At 47.0% G+C, this 15,847-nt stretch overlaps 1 long non-coding RNA gene and 2 pseudogenes across 2 annotated transcripts; 1 reads left to right on the top strand and 2 right to left on the bottom strand.

Moving 5' to 3' along the window:
* Positions 1–2,380: 2,380 nt before the first annotated feature.
* On the bottom strand, positions 2,381–15,511 carry LOC117088432. The gene is made up of 3 exons (XR_004439221.1): positions 15,430–15,511; positions 11,607–11,705; positions 2,381–2,434 (listed from the first exon to the last, which is right to left on the bottom strand). It is a non-coding gene; the product is annotated as an uncharacterized LOC117088432 (long non-coding RNA).
* LOC117088404 lies at positions 6,021–9,195 on the bottom strand (annotated as a pseudogene). The gene has a single exon (XR_004439193.1). The product of XR_004439193.1 is annotated as a nucleoside diphosphate kinase A-like (transcript).
* Positions 13,462–15,594, top strand: LOC117088424 (annotated as a pseudogene).
* The last annotated feature ends 253 nt before the right edge of the window (positions 15,595–15,847 follow it).

The following is a 15,847-nucleotide window of genomic DNA, read 5'->3' on the forward strand; positions in this document are numbered from 1 at the left end:
TATCAGTCCATTCTCGTATTGCTGTAAGGAAGTAACTGAGACTGAGTAATTTATAAAGAACAGTGGTTTACTTGGTTCATGGTTTTGCAGGCTGTACAAGCATGGTACTGGTATCTGTTTGGCTTCTGGGGAGGCCTCAGGAAGCTTTAACTTATTGTGGAAGGAGAAGCAGAAGCAGGCATGTCACCTGGTGAAAGCAGGAGGAAGTAGGGAGGGAGGTGCCACATATTTTTAAACAACCAGATCTCAGGAGAATTCACTATCACAAGGACAGCACCAATCTATGAGGGATCCTGCTCCATGACCCAAACACCTCCTACCATGACCCACCTTCAACACTGGGGATTAAAATTCAACATGGATTTAGAGGGGGTAACACCCAAACTATATCAGTCTCCAATGCGGTGGTGTTGGGAGGTAGAATCTAATGGAAGGTGTTTGTGTCACCAGGGTTTTGCCCTCATGAATTAATACCATTATTGCGGGAGCAGGTTCACCCCTTTTGACTTCTCTTGTCCTCTCTCTTGCCCTTCCATCTTCTGCCATGTGAAGACACAGCAAGAGGGCTTCAACAGACGCTGGTGCCTTGACCCTGGACTTCCCAGTCTCCAGAACTGTGAGAAAATAAATTTCTGTTCTTAATTGACTCAGTCTGTGGCGTTTTGTTATAGCAGCATAAACAGACTATATTAGTTCGTTCTTGCATTGCTACAAAGAAATACCTGAGTCTGGGTAATTTATAAAGAAAAGAAGTTTAATTGGCTCACGGTTGTTCAGATTCTATGGGAAGCATGATTCTGGCACTTGCTAGGCTTACTGGAGAGGCCTCAAGGCCTCGGGAAACTTAGTCATGAGAAGGCAAGACAAGGCAAAGCAAGGAGCAAGGGGGCAGGGGAGGTGCTACACACTTTAAAACAACCAAATCTTGTGAGAAAATCAGAGAAGAGCACCAAGGGGATGGTGCTAAACCACAAGAAACGGCCCCCAAATCACCTCCCATCAGGCCCCACCTCCAACAACGATATAATTTGACATGAGATTTGGGCAGGGACACAGATCCAAACCATAACACAGACTAAAACAGTCTCCCTGACTATATTCAAGCATATCTGGGATTCCATCAACCTCACTGTTGTGAAGACATCTGGCCCACAGGCCTCAGTCCTGCTACCTGTGGACTGATGCCCACACACTTGGGGCAGTTCTGGCTTCCTGGATCTCTTTCACCTTATCTTGGGCATTCCTTTGCTGATGTTATAAAAAAACAAAAATTCCTACTACAAGTTTGGGTGAGGCTGGAGTTTTTTCATAAACTTCAATCAATGTAACAGATTACACGCAGAAACAGCTGTGAAAATCCACTGGTCTAACGAGAAACCAGAAGAGAACTTGTAAGCATGTAAAATGTAAAAAAATACTCTTCTCGCTATATTATTTTGGTAAATAGTGATTTCTCATGAAAATATTTCTAACATGTAATGGGTTATTAATGCTCTAGATCAATTAACTATTTAAAGTTTTAAATTCTAATATGGTAAATATTAACAAGATAAAAACAAAATTACCTTTGGCATCTTCACTAATTTCTAAGAGCATATAGGGATCATAAAACCAAAGCTTTTGAGAACCAATGACATAGCTCCTGGGCCAGGACTAAGGGAGACAGTGTGACAAAGACTGCTCGGGGCAGGAAAAGGGTCAGGACAAAATCCGAGGTCCTCTGGCAGGACCACTGCTCTCAGGTCCTGCCTGAGAATGGTGTCTGGATCCGGGAGGTCCGCCTTGCAGATTCCCTATGCCCAGTTTCTTCTCCCTGTCGCAACCTATGGGACTGAGACACTCTGCAGATCCCGAGGACGGGGTCATGAAGCCCCGACCCCTCCTCCTGCTGCTGCTCCCAGGGACTCTGGCCCTAACCGAGACCGAGACCTGCGTGGGTGACTGCGGAGTCGGGAAGGAAACCGTCTTTGTGGCTAGGAGCCAGAGACCCGCCCAGCCTGCCGCGCTGTGCCGCGCCAGGAGGAGGGTCGGGGGGTCTCAGGCCCTCCTCGTTCCCAAGCTCCCACTCCTCGAGATACTGTGTTATGGAATTGGTGTTCTAACGGTCTCACTGATGTCACGAATGAATCCATACACCCTCGCGGTGTTAACAGTTCCTAAAGATTTGTGTATCTGGAATTTGTTTCTTCAGACATTCAGATGGATCTGGAACTTTTTCCATTCTGATTGGTTCGCGGTCTATGCTGTCAAGAGTGAAGCTACACATCCTGGCTAACACAGTGAAAAACCCGTCTCTACTAAAAATACAAAAAAATTAGCTGGGCGTGGTGGTGGGCACCTGTAGTCCCACTATACTCTAAAATGAGGCAGAGCTTGCATTTGAGCTGACATCATGCCACTGCACTCCAGCCTGGGAGACAGAGTAAGACTCCATCTCAAAAAGAGAATGAAGCTGCAGATCTTCATAGCGAATGCTACAGCTCTTAAAGGCAGCGCGTCTGGAGTTGTTCATTCGTCCCAGGTGGGTTCGCAGTCTCATGCCCCTCCAGTAGTAAAGCTGTAAACTACTTCGCGTTACAGCTTGTAAAAACAGCAAGACACTAACAGAGCAAAATACCTAAACCTTCCCCACTCTGGAATCGGACCCAAAGAAATTGCAAAGGGCTGGCTCAGGCAGCCTTCTTTTATTCCCTTATCTGACCCCACCCACATCCTGCTGATTGGTCTATTTTACAGAGAGCTGATTGGTCCTTTTACAGAGAGCTGATTGGTCCATTTTGACAGAGTGCTGATTGGTGCATACAATCCCAGCGATAGAGTCACAGAGTGCTAGTCCTCCAAGCCTCCACTAGGTTAGCTAGATACAGAGTACCAATTGGTGTATTCACAAACCCTGAGCTAGACACAGAATGCTGATTGGTGTATTTACAAACCCTAAGCTAGAAACAGAGTGCTGATTGGTGCACATACAATCCTCCGGCGAGATATAAAAGTTCTTCAAGTCCCTATCCGGCTCAGGATCCCAACTGGCTTCACCTGGTGGATCCTGCACTGCCGCTGCAGGCGTAGCTGTCCGCCAGTCCCGAGCCGCGCCTGCACTTCTCAGCTCTTGGGCTGTCGATGGGACCGGGCGCCACTGAGCAGGGGGCAGCGCCCGTCGGTGAGGCTCAGGCCGCGCGGGAGCCCACCTCTGCCCCGCGGGGAGGCAGCTAAACCTGGCGAGAATTTGAGTGCAGCGCCGGCGGGCCGGCACTGCTGGGAGACAGGGCGCAACCTCCACAGCTGCTGGCCCGGGTGCTAAGCCCCTCACCACCCTGGGCCGGCGGCGCCGGCCGCTCAGTGTGCTGGACTCGCCGACCCCGCGCCTGCGCCTGCCGGAACTTGCACTGGCCCCCGAGCGCTGCGCGCAGCCCCGACTCGCGCCCGCGCCTCTCCCTCCACACCTCCCCGCAAGCAGAGGGAGTCGGCTCCGGCCTCAGCCAGACGAGAGGGGCTCCCACGGTGCCGTGGCGGGCTGAAGGGCTCCTCAAGCGCCACCAGAGTGGACGCCGAAGCCGAGGAGGCGCTGGGAGTGAGGACTGCTAACACATTGTCACCTCTCAGTATTTCAGCACCACCGTGTCCCGGCCCGGCCGCGGGGAGCCGTGCTTCATCGCCGTGGGCTACGTAGACTACATGCAGTTCGTGCGGTTGGACAGCGACGCCGCGAGTCCGAGGATGGAGCCACGAGCGCCGTGGGTGGAGCGGGAGGGGCCAGAGTGTTGGGACCGGGAGATACGAAGCGCCAAGACCCACGCAGGGACTTTCCAAGGGAACTTGCAGACGCTGCTCCGCTACTACGAGAGCGAAGCCAGTGAGTAACCCCAGTCCGGGACGCAGGTCACGACTCCTCCCTGTCCCCTCCGGACAGCCCGGGTCGCCCTGAGTCTCCGGGTCCGAGATCCAACCTGAGGCTGTGGGACCTGTCCGGAGCCTCGACTTGGGAGAGCCCCAGGCACGTTTACCGGGTTTCATTTTCAGTTTAAGCGAAAATCCCCGCGGGTGGGTCGGGTGGGGGCGGGGCTTAGTGGGCGGGGCTGAGCGTGGGGGAGGGGCCAGAGTCTCACACCTTCCAGAAGATGTTTGGCTGAGTAGTGGGTTCCAAGGGCCACTTCCTCCGCGGGTATGAGCAGCATGCCTAAGACTACAAGGATTACCCCGCCCTGAACGAGCACCTGTGCTCCTGGACTATGGCGGCTCAGATCACCGAGCCCAAGTAGGAGTAGGTCGAAGAGGCAGAGCAATCCAGGGCCTACCTGGAGAGCCTGTGTGTGTAGTCCCTACACAGATACCTGGAGTATGGGAAGGAGACCCTATAGCGTGCGGGTGCCAGGGGCGGTGGGGCATCTCCCTCATCTGTAGATCTCCTGGCTGGCCTCCCACGAGGAGGGAAGGAAAATGGAATCAATGGTAGAATATCGCTGTCCCTCTGGGTTTCATATCCTGAGACGTGACTCTGAGGGACAATTAAGTGATGAAGTCTCTGAGGGAATGGAGGGGAAGACAATCCCTAGAATACTGATCAGTGACTCCCTTTGTCCCCTGCAGCAGCTTTGGGTACCACAGGACGATTTTCTCTCAGACCTTGTTCTCTGCCTCACACGCAGTGTCTTTGAAGGTCTGATTTCAGCCTTTCTGCGTCTCTTGGCTTCTATCTGGGTCAGAAGCTTAAGTCCTCAGAGACCTGGAGCCTCTCAACCTGGGCTGCATTATCCAGATTCTAGACCTTTACACGGAATAGGAACATTATCCCAGATTCCTGTGATAAATATTCCTGTGATAAATCCCAGGCTGGTGTCTGGGTTTTGCGCTCTCTCCCCCACCCCAGGTGTCCTGTCCATTCTCAGGATGGTCACATGGGCGCTGCTGGAGTGTCCCATGAGGAGTGCAAAGTGTCTGAATTTTCTGACTCTTCCCCTCAGACCCCCCAAAGACACACGTGATCAACCGCCCTATCTGACCATGAGGCCACCTGGAGGTGCTGGGCCCTGGGCTTCTACCCTGTGGAGATCACACTGACCTGGGTGTGCGACGGGGAGGACCAAACTGATAGTGGATGAGTCTCATGAGATCTGATGGGGTTTTTCTGTTTGTTTTGTTTTGTTTTTTCTGAGGGACTCTCGCTCTGTTGCCAGGCTGGAGTGCCGTGGCTTACTAACCTCCACCTCCTGGGTTGAAGCGATTCTCCTGCCTCAGCCTCCGGAGTAGCTGGGACTATAGGCATATACCACCACGCCCAGCGAATTTTTGTATTTTTAGTACAGACGGGGTTCCACCATGTTGGCCAAGATGGTCTCAATCTCTTGACCTCGTGATCCCCCGCCTCAGCCTCCCAAAGTGCTGGAATTACAGACGTGAGCCACTGCGCCCAGCTGAGATCTGATGGTTTTTTAAAAATGGAGTTTTCCTGCACGAGCTCTCTCTCCTTGCCTGCTGCCATCCACACAAGATGTGACTTGCTCCTCCTTGCCTTCCACCATGATCGTGAGGCCTCCCCAGCCATGTGGAACTGTTAACTCCGTTAAACCTCTTTCTTTTGTAAATTGCCTGGTCTCAAGTATGTCTTTACCAGCAGTGTGAAAATAGACTAATACACAAGTGAAACACATTATACATTTTAATCGATTAAAGACTAGTAGGCAGCATTCACCATGAGCTAATACAAGAGCCCATGGGCCTTGAGGGAATATTTGCTGGTAGTCAACTACAAATGGTTAGTCCGACATCCCCTTTTCCTATTTAGATGCCCTTTATTTCTTTCTCTTGCCTTATTGCTCTGGCCAGGACTTCCAATACTGTGTTCAATAGGAGTAGTGAGAGAAGGCAGCTTTGTCTTGTGCTGGGTTTCAAGGGGAATGCTTCCCCCATTTAGTGTGATGTTGGCTGTTGGTTTGTCATAGATGGGTCTTATTATTTTGAGGTATGTTCCTTCAATACCTAGTTTATTGTTTTTTTTGTTTTTGTTTTTGTTTTAAACATTAGGAGGAAGCATTTTAATCAGATGGTAGGGGATGGTAACACTACAGGGAGCACTCACACAGCTCCAAGAGCTTCCTTCCAAAGTATGACGAAGTTCCTTTAAATAACTAGATTTCCTGCAGCCTGGTCCTCTGCCCATGGGAAGGAAGGGAAAATGGATGTGAAAAGCATTGTGGCCTGCCCTCCTGTCATTCATAGATCCAGTTCTGAACGCAGCTCACATAATCTACCAGTTCCTCAGGGTGAAACCACAAGCCGATCTCCTTCTCTGCACTCTCCACGGAATCACTGCCATGTATAATGTTCCTGCCAATTTGTATGCAGAAGTCTCCACGGATGGTCCCAGGCTTGGAGTCCACAGGATTGGTCTCCCTGAGCATGACTCGGCCTGTCTTCACCACATTCAGCCCCCCCCACACCATGGCAACTACCGGCCCTGAGTGCATGTATTTCACCAGGCCAACAAAGAATGGACGGTCCTTCAGGTCAATGTAGTGTTCCTTGAGAAGGTCTTCAGAAGCTTACATGAATTTCAGACCAACAAGGTGGAATCTTTTCTGCTCAAAACGCTTGATAATCTCTCCGACAAGACCCCACTGGACCCCATCTGGTTTGATCGCAATGAAGGTACGCTCACAGTTGGCCATGGTCCCTTCCAGCTGCTTAGGTTTGAACTCCCGCTGCAGCTGCCAGGACCCGAAACGCTCCAGGGACCCACGTGGTTCACAACACTTGCTATTGAGTGTTTTTAACATAAAGGAATGTTGAATTTTATCAAAAGGCTTTTTTGGATCTATTAAGATAATCATGTGGTTTTTGTCTTTAGTTCTATGTATATGATGAATCACACTTAATTGATTTGCATGTGTTGAGGCAATCTTGCATCCTGGATATGAAGCCTGCTTGATCATGGTAGATTAGCTTTTTGATGGGCTGCTGGATTTGGTTTGCAAGTACTTTGTTGAGGATTATTGCGTCAATGTTCATCAAACATATGACCTGAAGTTTTCTTTTTTTGTTTTGTCTCTGCCAGGTTTTGGTATCAGGATGATGCTGGCCTCATAGAATGAGTTGGGGAGCTCCTCCTCTTGTATTTTTGGAATAGTTTCAGTAGGAATGGTACCAGCTCTTCTTCGTCCATCTGGTAGAATTCAGCTGTGAATCCATCAGGTTCAGGACTGTTTTTGGTTGGTAAGGCTATGTATTACAGATTCAGTTTTGGAGCTCATTATTGGTCCTTGCAAGGAATCAATTTCTTCCTGGTTCAGTCTTGGGAGGGTGTATGTTTCCAGGAATTTATCTCCTAGGTTTTCTAGTTTGTGTGCATACGGGTGTTCATAGTAGCTTCTGACGGTTATTTTTATTTCTGCAGAGTCAGTGGTAACATCTCTTTTGTCATTTCTAATTGTGCTTATTGCGATCGCCTCTCTTCCTTATTAGTCTAGGTAGCAGCCTATCTATCCTATTAATTTTTTCAAAAACCATCTCCTGAATTTGTTGCTCTATTGAGTATTTTTTTGTGTCTTTTTTTGATCTATTGAGTATTTTTTTGGTGTATTTTTTTCCTTCAGAACTTAACTCATTCTTAACATTTCACAACCCAGTTAATAATGTACTAGTTCACATAAATATAGAAATCTTGCAACCATTTATCTTCTATATGACGTCCATCTTTTATACTAAAAATATATGTAATATATTTACATAGGTTATAAGCCCCATAGGAAAGGCTTCTTATTTTACCTTTAAACAGTCATATATATATATAAAGTAAGATTAAATCGGGGGATGGGGGAGCAAGATAGCCTTTTGCACTTAATATCTACCATTTCTGACATCTTAATCTTTTCTGATAATTTCATTTTCCACTTGGTATTATTTGTTTTTAGCCTGAAAAATTTTCGTTACCAATTTTTATTGTACAGATCTGCTGGTGACAGATTCTCTTAATTTTCTTTTACCTGAAATATCTCCTTATTTTGCCTTTATCTTGAAGGACATCTGTACTGGATATACAATTCTTAGTTGACCTTTTTTTTCTTCCAGCACTTTAAAGATGTTATTCTACTTTGTTTCTTTTGTTTCTGATGAGAAATCATTGGTCAGGACAAGAGAAACAGAGAAACGAAAACTGAGAAAATAACATGATAGACCTAAAACCTATCATATCAATAATGACAAAAACCTGTATAAATCAACACTCCAATTAAGGGCAGAGATTCTGTGACTGAATTAAAGAAAAAAATAACCCAATCATATGCTCTTTTCAAGACATGAACTTTCTTTCTTTTTTAATTTAACGTTTATTTTTAGTTCAGGGTACATGTGCAGGTTTTTTACATAGGTAAATTTGTATCATGGGAGTTTGTCATGTAGATTCTGTACCCATTAGTACCCACCCAGGTATTAAGCCTAGCACCCATTCATTATTTTTCTTGATCCTCTCCCTCCTTCCACCCTCTACCTTCAAGTAGGCCTCAGTGTGTGTTGTTCTCTATGTGTCCATTATGTTCTCATCATTTAGCTCCCACTCATAAGTGAGAACATGTGGCAATTGGTTTTCTGTTCTTTTATTAGTTAGCAAAGGATAATGCCCTCTAGCTCCATCCATGTTCCTGCAAAGTACATGATCTCATTTTTTTTGTGGCTGCATAGTGTTCCATGGTACATATGTGCCAGATTTTCTTTAGCCAGTCTACCATTGGTGGGCATTTAGGTTGATTCCATGTCTTTACTATTGTGACTACTGCAATGAACACGCATCTGCATGTTAAACATGCAATTTCAATATGAAGACATAGATAAATAAAAATTGATGGAAAAAGCAGTGCCATACAATCAGTAAGCATGGGGGATTGAGATGGTTATTTTACTACCAGTAAAAGGCTTTCAAATAATATATATTACCAGAGAGAAAAAGAGGCACTTCATAAACGAAAGGGTAAATTCAACAAAAAGACATGCAACCAGAAATGGGTCCAATAGCAAGTCTTCAGAGTTCATAAAGAAAAATTGACAAAATTAGAGAAGTGGAGAATGCTACAAACATGATTATAGATTTTAAAGCTTTCTTTGAGGCCGGGCGCAGTGGCTCAAGCCTGTAATCCCAGCACTTTGGGAGGCCGAGACGGGCGGATCACGAGGTCAGGAGATCGAGACCACCCTGGCTAATACGGTGAAACCCTGTCTTTACTAAAAAATACAAAAAACTAGCCGGGCGAGGTGGCGGGCGCCTGTAGTCCCAGCTACTTGGGAGGCTGAGGCAGGAGAATGGCGTGAACCCGGGAGGCGGAGCGTGCAGTGAGCTGAGATCCAGATACCCTAAATCATCTTTCTCAAGTTCAAAGTTCCACAAATCTCTAGGGCAAGGGCAAAATGCCACCAGTCTCTTTGCTAAAACGTAAGAAGAGTCCACCTTAGCCTGGACCTTATTGTTCATATCACTATCAGCATTTTTGTCAAAGCCATTCAACAAGTCTCTAGGAGGTTTCAGACTTTCCCCCATTTTCCTGTCTTGTTCTGAGCCCTCAAAACTGTTCCAACCTCTGCCTAATAGCCAGTTCCAAAGTCGATTCCACATTTTCGGGTATCTTTTCAGTAGCGTCCCACTCTACTGGTACTAATTTACTGTATTAGTTCGTTTTCACGCTGCTGATAAAGAAATACCCAAGACTGAGAAGAAAAAGAGGTTTAATTGTATTTAGAATTCCACATGGTTGGGGAGGCCTCAGAATCATGGCGGGAGGTGAAAGGCACTTCTTACATGGCGGTAACAAGAGAAAATGAGGAAGATGCAAAAGCAGAAACCCCTGATAAAACCATCAGATCTCATGAGATTTATTCACCACGAGAACAGTATGGGGGAAACCGACCCCATGATTCAGATTATCTCCCACTGGGTCCCTCCCACAACACGTGGGAATTATGGGAGTACAATTTAAGATAAGATTTGTGTGGGGACATAGAGCCAAACCATATCACCAGCATTATCCATATAAAAATCCCAGACAAGAACATCCCAAGAAAAAGAACAACAAATATTCCTCTTGAATACAGACTCACAATTCTATACAAAATGTTATCCAATTAAGATATACATAAAATGAATAATATGCCATGCCACATTGGTTTTTTTCATGGGAAAGTAAGGTTGGTTTAACATCTGAAAATTAATACAATTCACCTAATTAATAGAACAAATGTTGCACAATTTTATAGTTGATGCAGAAAAAGCACTTATAAAATCCAGACTTTCATGACAAAATATCTCAGCAAACTAAAAATCGAAAGCAATATCTTCAATGTGGTTAAGAGCCTCCACGAAAAGTTTACAGCTACCCTCATATTCAATTATGAAAGGCCACATGCTTACTTCCTAAGATCAGCAACAAAGCAAAGTTGTGGCTCTCCTCATTTTTGTTTAAAACATCTTACAAGCATCCTAACCAGTGCAATATGGCAAGAAAATAAAATAAAAGACCAATAAAAGGACCAGGTGTGGTGCCTCATGCCTGTAATCCCAGCACTTTGGGAGGCCAAGGTGGGAGGATCACTTTAGTTCAGGAGTTAGAGACTAGCTTGAGCAACATAGTGGACCCGTCTTTACTAACTACAAATAATTTCAAAAAGAAAAAATAGGAAAGGAAGGAATCTTTCTCAGCTTAATTACATATGTAGAAAACAAGGAATTCTGAAAAAGTCTCTGGAATTAATTAAATTTGCAAAATTGTTCACAAAAGCTATGTAATAAATCTCTTAGACAAACATGACAAGTTAGCAACGATACTAATCAAAGAAGTGCAAGTTAAAACCACTGTGAGAAACCATCACACATCACCTAGAATAAGTAAAGTTAAAAAGACATGATAATTCTAAATACTGGTAAGAATATGGAAAAAATAAAAATCTCTTATATTGTTTGTAGTAACACAAAAAAAATGTTGCAGTCAATTTGTAAAATAATATGGCAGTTTCTTAAAACAGCTACCCATCCATTTATCATATCACCCAACAATTCTACAAATATTTATTTATCCAAAGGAAATGAAAATGGAAGGCTATGCAAAGACTTCTGGTCAGTTATTTATAGTGGCTTCATTAATAACAGACCCTAACCGGAAATAACTCACATGTTTATCAGCTGGAGAATAGAGAAACCAATGAAAAAACTGGAATTCCAACAATACTCAGCAGCTACTCAGCAACAAAAATGAATGAAATATTATTACTCTTAACTACATGGGAAGTTCTCAAATACTGTTATGCCAAGGGAGAGACTAAACAAAGGACTACATAACATGATTGCATGTCCATTAAATTCTAGAAATTTCATTATTACAGTAACAGAAAGCAGAGCAGTGGTTGAGTGAAGGGAAGGGGGTGAGGGTAGGAGGCAAGGATTAAATAGGGGCATGAGCAAAGTTTTTAGGGAAAAGAAACTGTCTGGGCAATGTGGTAGTTACATGACTATAAATAATTACCAATATTCATAAAACATTGCAGCTAAAACGGGTGAGTTTTATTATACATAAACGCCCCAATAAGGAAAAAAAAAGGGTGGGGAAGAAAGCAAAAATGAAGACACTTACATCATCAAAATCAGAAAATTCATTTCCTAGGGGTCTTGTACTACATATAATTTTGAAGGAAGTTCTTCAGGCTGAAGGGAAATGATACTAGATGGTGACCTAGGTATATAGAAAGGAACAATTAACAAAAATTATGCACATACACAGATGACATACATAGTCATTTTCTTAATGACTTAATATGAATGCTTAAAGTATTACTGTATTATTGAGTTTATAAAGTATATTGATGTAATATATACAACAATAATAACATAATGGTAGGTTAAATGAAACTACACTGTTACAAGTGTCCTTTATTTTGCTGGATGCAGCTGCTTAATATTACCTGAACTTCACTGTGAAAAGTCAAGGAATTGGGTTTCAATTCTTACAACAATAAAAAATTAGTGTAAAGAAATATAGCTAGAAGCCACTAGGAGAATTAAAACCATAAACTAACAAATGTTTACTTAACACATAAGAAAGTGGGAAAGGAGGAATAGAAACCAAAAAGAGACAAATTGAAAACATAGCAAAGTGGTAGACCAAAACCCAACCATTTTAAGTGAAGAAATGACAGGACCTTGCTCACATTAGCAGGACTGCTGAGCACTGTGGGGAGAACAGACATGGGCAGGAAGTGAGGGACGGTGTTAGTGCCACAATTCAGGAGTGACAGGGTGGCAGGGACTAAGGGGAGAGGAGGGTTTGAGGGATGAGAGGGGCAGAGAGAATGGCTGGAGAAGCAGGAGGTGAGGAAAAGGAGCAAAGGGAAAGAATTCTAAAGCAGTGGAAGATCCTAGCAGGGGGTTCTTTGCATTCGGTATTTAATACATTTTGTGGGACTGCCAAAAACTAATGTAATGACCTCCTCATGATTAAAAACATAAGAGTAAAAAAATACCAAGTATGCAAATAAAATACGCACACTGCTTAGATGTGCATAATTGATAAAAACAAGCAGTGCTTAAGCATTGATGACAGGCATTTTGACTTCACTGCAATTTTGAGGCTCCTTGTTACAATATGCGGTAACAAATCCTGCTTCTTTGTATTGAGATGTCCTGGACTCACACAGGGAAACTTGGGCTATGGAATGAAGATAATTTTAAACGCAACAACCCAGAGTCATGGATCCACAGTCTGGGAAAGTAAACTTAGAAGCTTTGTGACTCGAATTGCAGTGCTGTTTGGATACACTTATATATGAAGCAAGCAAAATTAGGTCTTTTACAGATTAGAATCCTGATCATTCGGGGTTAGATTGTGCTAACCACTGTCTTAATAAACTAACAAAAAACCTGGTCACTATGAGAATCTCTATCTTGTGCCTTCAGCCACAACTTCACCAGGTTTAAAGAGAAAACCCCTTTCTCTACACCGCCATTCCCAGGGCGAGCTCACTCTCTGGCATCAAAGTTCCCTGGGGTGAGTTTTCTTCTAGGGTAGCCCAACGGGAGAGGTAAGGAGTGGAAAGTCCAGTTCAGGGATGAGGATTTCAGGATGAGTGAATGGGAAGGGGCTGGGCCCAGCCTGGGGGTTCTCTCCCCGGTTTCCACAGACAGATCCTTGACCAGGACTCAGGCAGACAGTATGACAAAGAGGCTGGTGTAGGAAAAGAGGGATCAGGACAAAGTCCCAGGTCTCAGGCGTGGCCCTCTGGGTCTCAGACCCAGAGGGCGATGACTGCACTGGGGAGGCACAGGGTTGGGGATTGCCCACTCCCCAGAGTTTCGGTTCTCCCAACCTTTTTCCTGGATACTTGTGATCCCACTTCTCACTCCCATTGGGTTCCGGGTTTTTAGAGAAGCCAATCAGTGTCGCCGCGATCCCGGCACTAATGTCCCCGTGCACCCACGCGGACTCAGATACTCCCCAGGCGCGAAGGATGCAGGTCATGGCGGCTCAAACCCTCCTTCTGCTGCTCTCGGGGGCCCTGGCCCTGACCTAGACCTGGGCCGGTGAGTGCGGGGTCTGGAAGGAAAGGGCCTCTGCAGGGAGGAGCGAGGGGCCCTCGCGGCGGGCGCTCAGGACCGGGGAGCCGCGCAGAGAGGAGGGTCGGGCGGGTCTCAGCCCCTCCTCGCGCCCAGGTTCCCACTCCATGAGATATTTCAGCACAGCCGTGGCCCGGCCCGGCCGCGGGGAGCCCCGCTTCATCTCCGTGGGCTACGTGTATGACACGCAGTTCTTGCGGTTTGACAGCGACGCTGCGAGTCCGAGGATGGAGCCGCGGGCGCCGCGGGTGGAGCAGGAGGGGCCAGAGTATTGGGACCGGGAGACACGGAATGCCAAGGGCGACGCACAGATTTCCCAAGAGAACCTGCGGACCCTGCTCCGCTACTACAACCAGAGCGAGGCCGGTGAGTGGCCCCAGCCCGGGGTGCAGGTCACGATCCCTCCCCATCCCCCACGGACGGCCCAGATCCCCCAGAGTCTCTGGGTCTGAGATCCACCCCGAGGCTGCGGGACCTGGCCAGACCCTCGACCAGGGAAGAAACTCGGGCGCCTTTACCCGGTTTAATTTCCAGTTTAGGCCAAAATCCCTGCAGGTTGATCGGGGCCGCAGCGGGGCTCGGTGTTCTAGACTGACCGCGGGGGCGGGGCCATGGTTCTCACACCATTTAGAGGATGCATGGCTGCTACGTGGGGCCCGACGGGCGCCTCCTCCGCGGGTATGAACAGTTCGCTTACGATGGCAAGGATTACCTCGCCCTGAACGAGGACCTGCGCTCCTGGGCCACCACGAACACAGCGGCTCAGATCTCACCGTGCAAATGGGAGGCGGACAAATACTCAGAGCAGGCTGGGGGCTACCTGAGGGCGAGGGCGAGTGCATGGAGTGGCTCCGCAGACACCTGGAGAACGGGAAGGAGACGCTGCAGCGCGCGGGTACCAGGGGCCACGGGGCGCCTCCCTCATCTCCTGTATATCTCCCAGGCTGGCCTCCCACCAGGAGGATAGGAAAATGGGACCAATGCTAGAAAATCGCCCTCCCTCTGGTCCTGAATGGGAAGAATCCTGGGTTTTCAGATCCTGTACTAGAGAGTGACTCTGAGAGCCCACCCTGCTCTCCGGGACAATTAAGGGATGAAGTTCCTGAGGAAATGGAGGGGAAGACAGTCCCTGGAATACTGATCCGTGGTCGCATTTAACCCCTACAGCAGCCTTGGGCACCAGGACTTTTCCTCTCAGGCCTTGTTCTCTCCCTTACACTCAGTGTGTCTGTGGCTGCGATTCCAGCTCTTCTGAGTCCCTCGGCCTCCACTCAGGTCAAGACCAGAAGTCCCTGCTCCCCCGTTAGAGACTCGAACTTTCCAAGGAATAGGAGATTATCCCAGATTCCTGTGTTCAGGCTGGTATCTGGGTTCTGTGCTCCCTTCCCCACCCCAGGTGTCCTGTCCATTCTCAGGATGGTCACATATGTGCTGCTGGAGTGTCCCACGAGGAATGCAAAGTGCCTGAATTTTCTGACTCTTCCCCTCAAAGGCACACGTGACCCAGCACCTCGTCTCTGACCACAAGGCCACCCTGAGGTGTTGATCCCTAGGCTTCTACCTTGCAGAGATCACACTGACCTGGCAGCAGGATGGGGAGGATCAGACCCAGGACACGGAGTTTGTGGAGACCAGGCCTGCAGGGTACAGAACCTTCCAGAAGTGGGTGGCTGTAGTGGTGCCTTATGGAAAGGAGCAGAGATACACGTGCTATGTGCAACATGAGGGACTGCCAGAGCCCCTCACTCTGAGGTGGGGTAAGAAGGAGTATAAGCTATCTCTTCTCAGCGAAAGCAGGAGACCTTCAGCAGGGTCAGCGCTGAGGCCTGGGGGTCAGAACCCCTCACCTTCCTCTCCTTTCCCAGAGCCGTCTTCCCAGTCCACCATCCCCATCGTGGCCATCATTGCTGGCCTGGTTCTCCTTGGAGCTGTGGTCATTGGAGCTGAGGTCGCTGCTGTAATGTGGAGGAAGAAAAGCTCAGGTAGGGAAGGGGTGAGGGGTGTGGTCTGAGTTTTCTTGTTCCACTGTGGGTTTCAAGCCACAGGTAGAATTATGACTTGCTTCATCACTCAAAAACACCATCCACACACAGGCCAACCCAACCTGGAGCCCTGTGTGCCAACACTTGTTCTTTTGTGAAGCACATGTGAAAATGAAGGACAAATTTATTACCTTGATGATTATGGTGATGGGGACCTCCCAGCAGTCCCAGGTCACAGGGGAAGATCCCTAATGAGGAGAGACCTCAGGAGGACAGTTGGTCC

This window comes from Trachypithecus francoisi, unplaced genomic scaffold, assembly GCF_009764315.1.
Source record: "Trachypithecus francoisi isolate TF-2019V2 unplaced genomic scaffold, Tfra_2.0 Lachesis_group10, whole genome shotgun sequence".
In the NCBI taxonomy this organism is placed as follows: Eukaryota; Metazoa; Chordata; class Mammalia; order Primates; family Cercopithecidae; genus Trachypithecus; species Trachypithecus francoisi.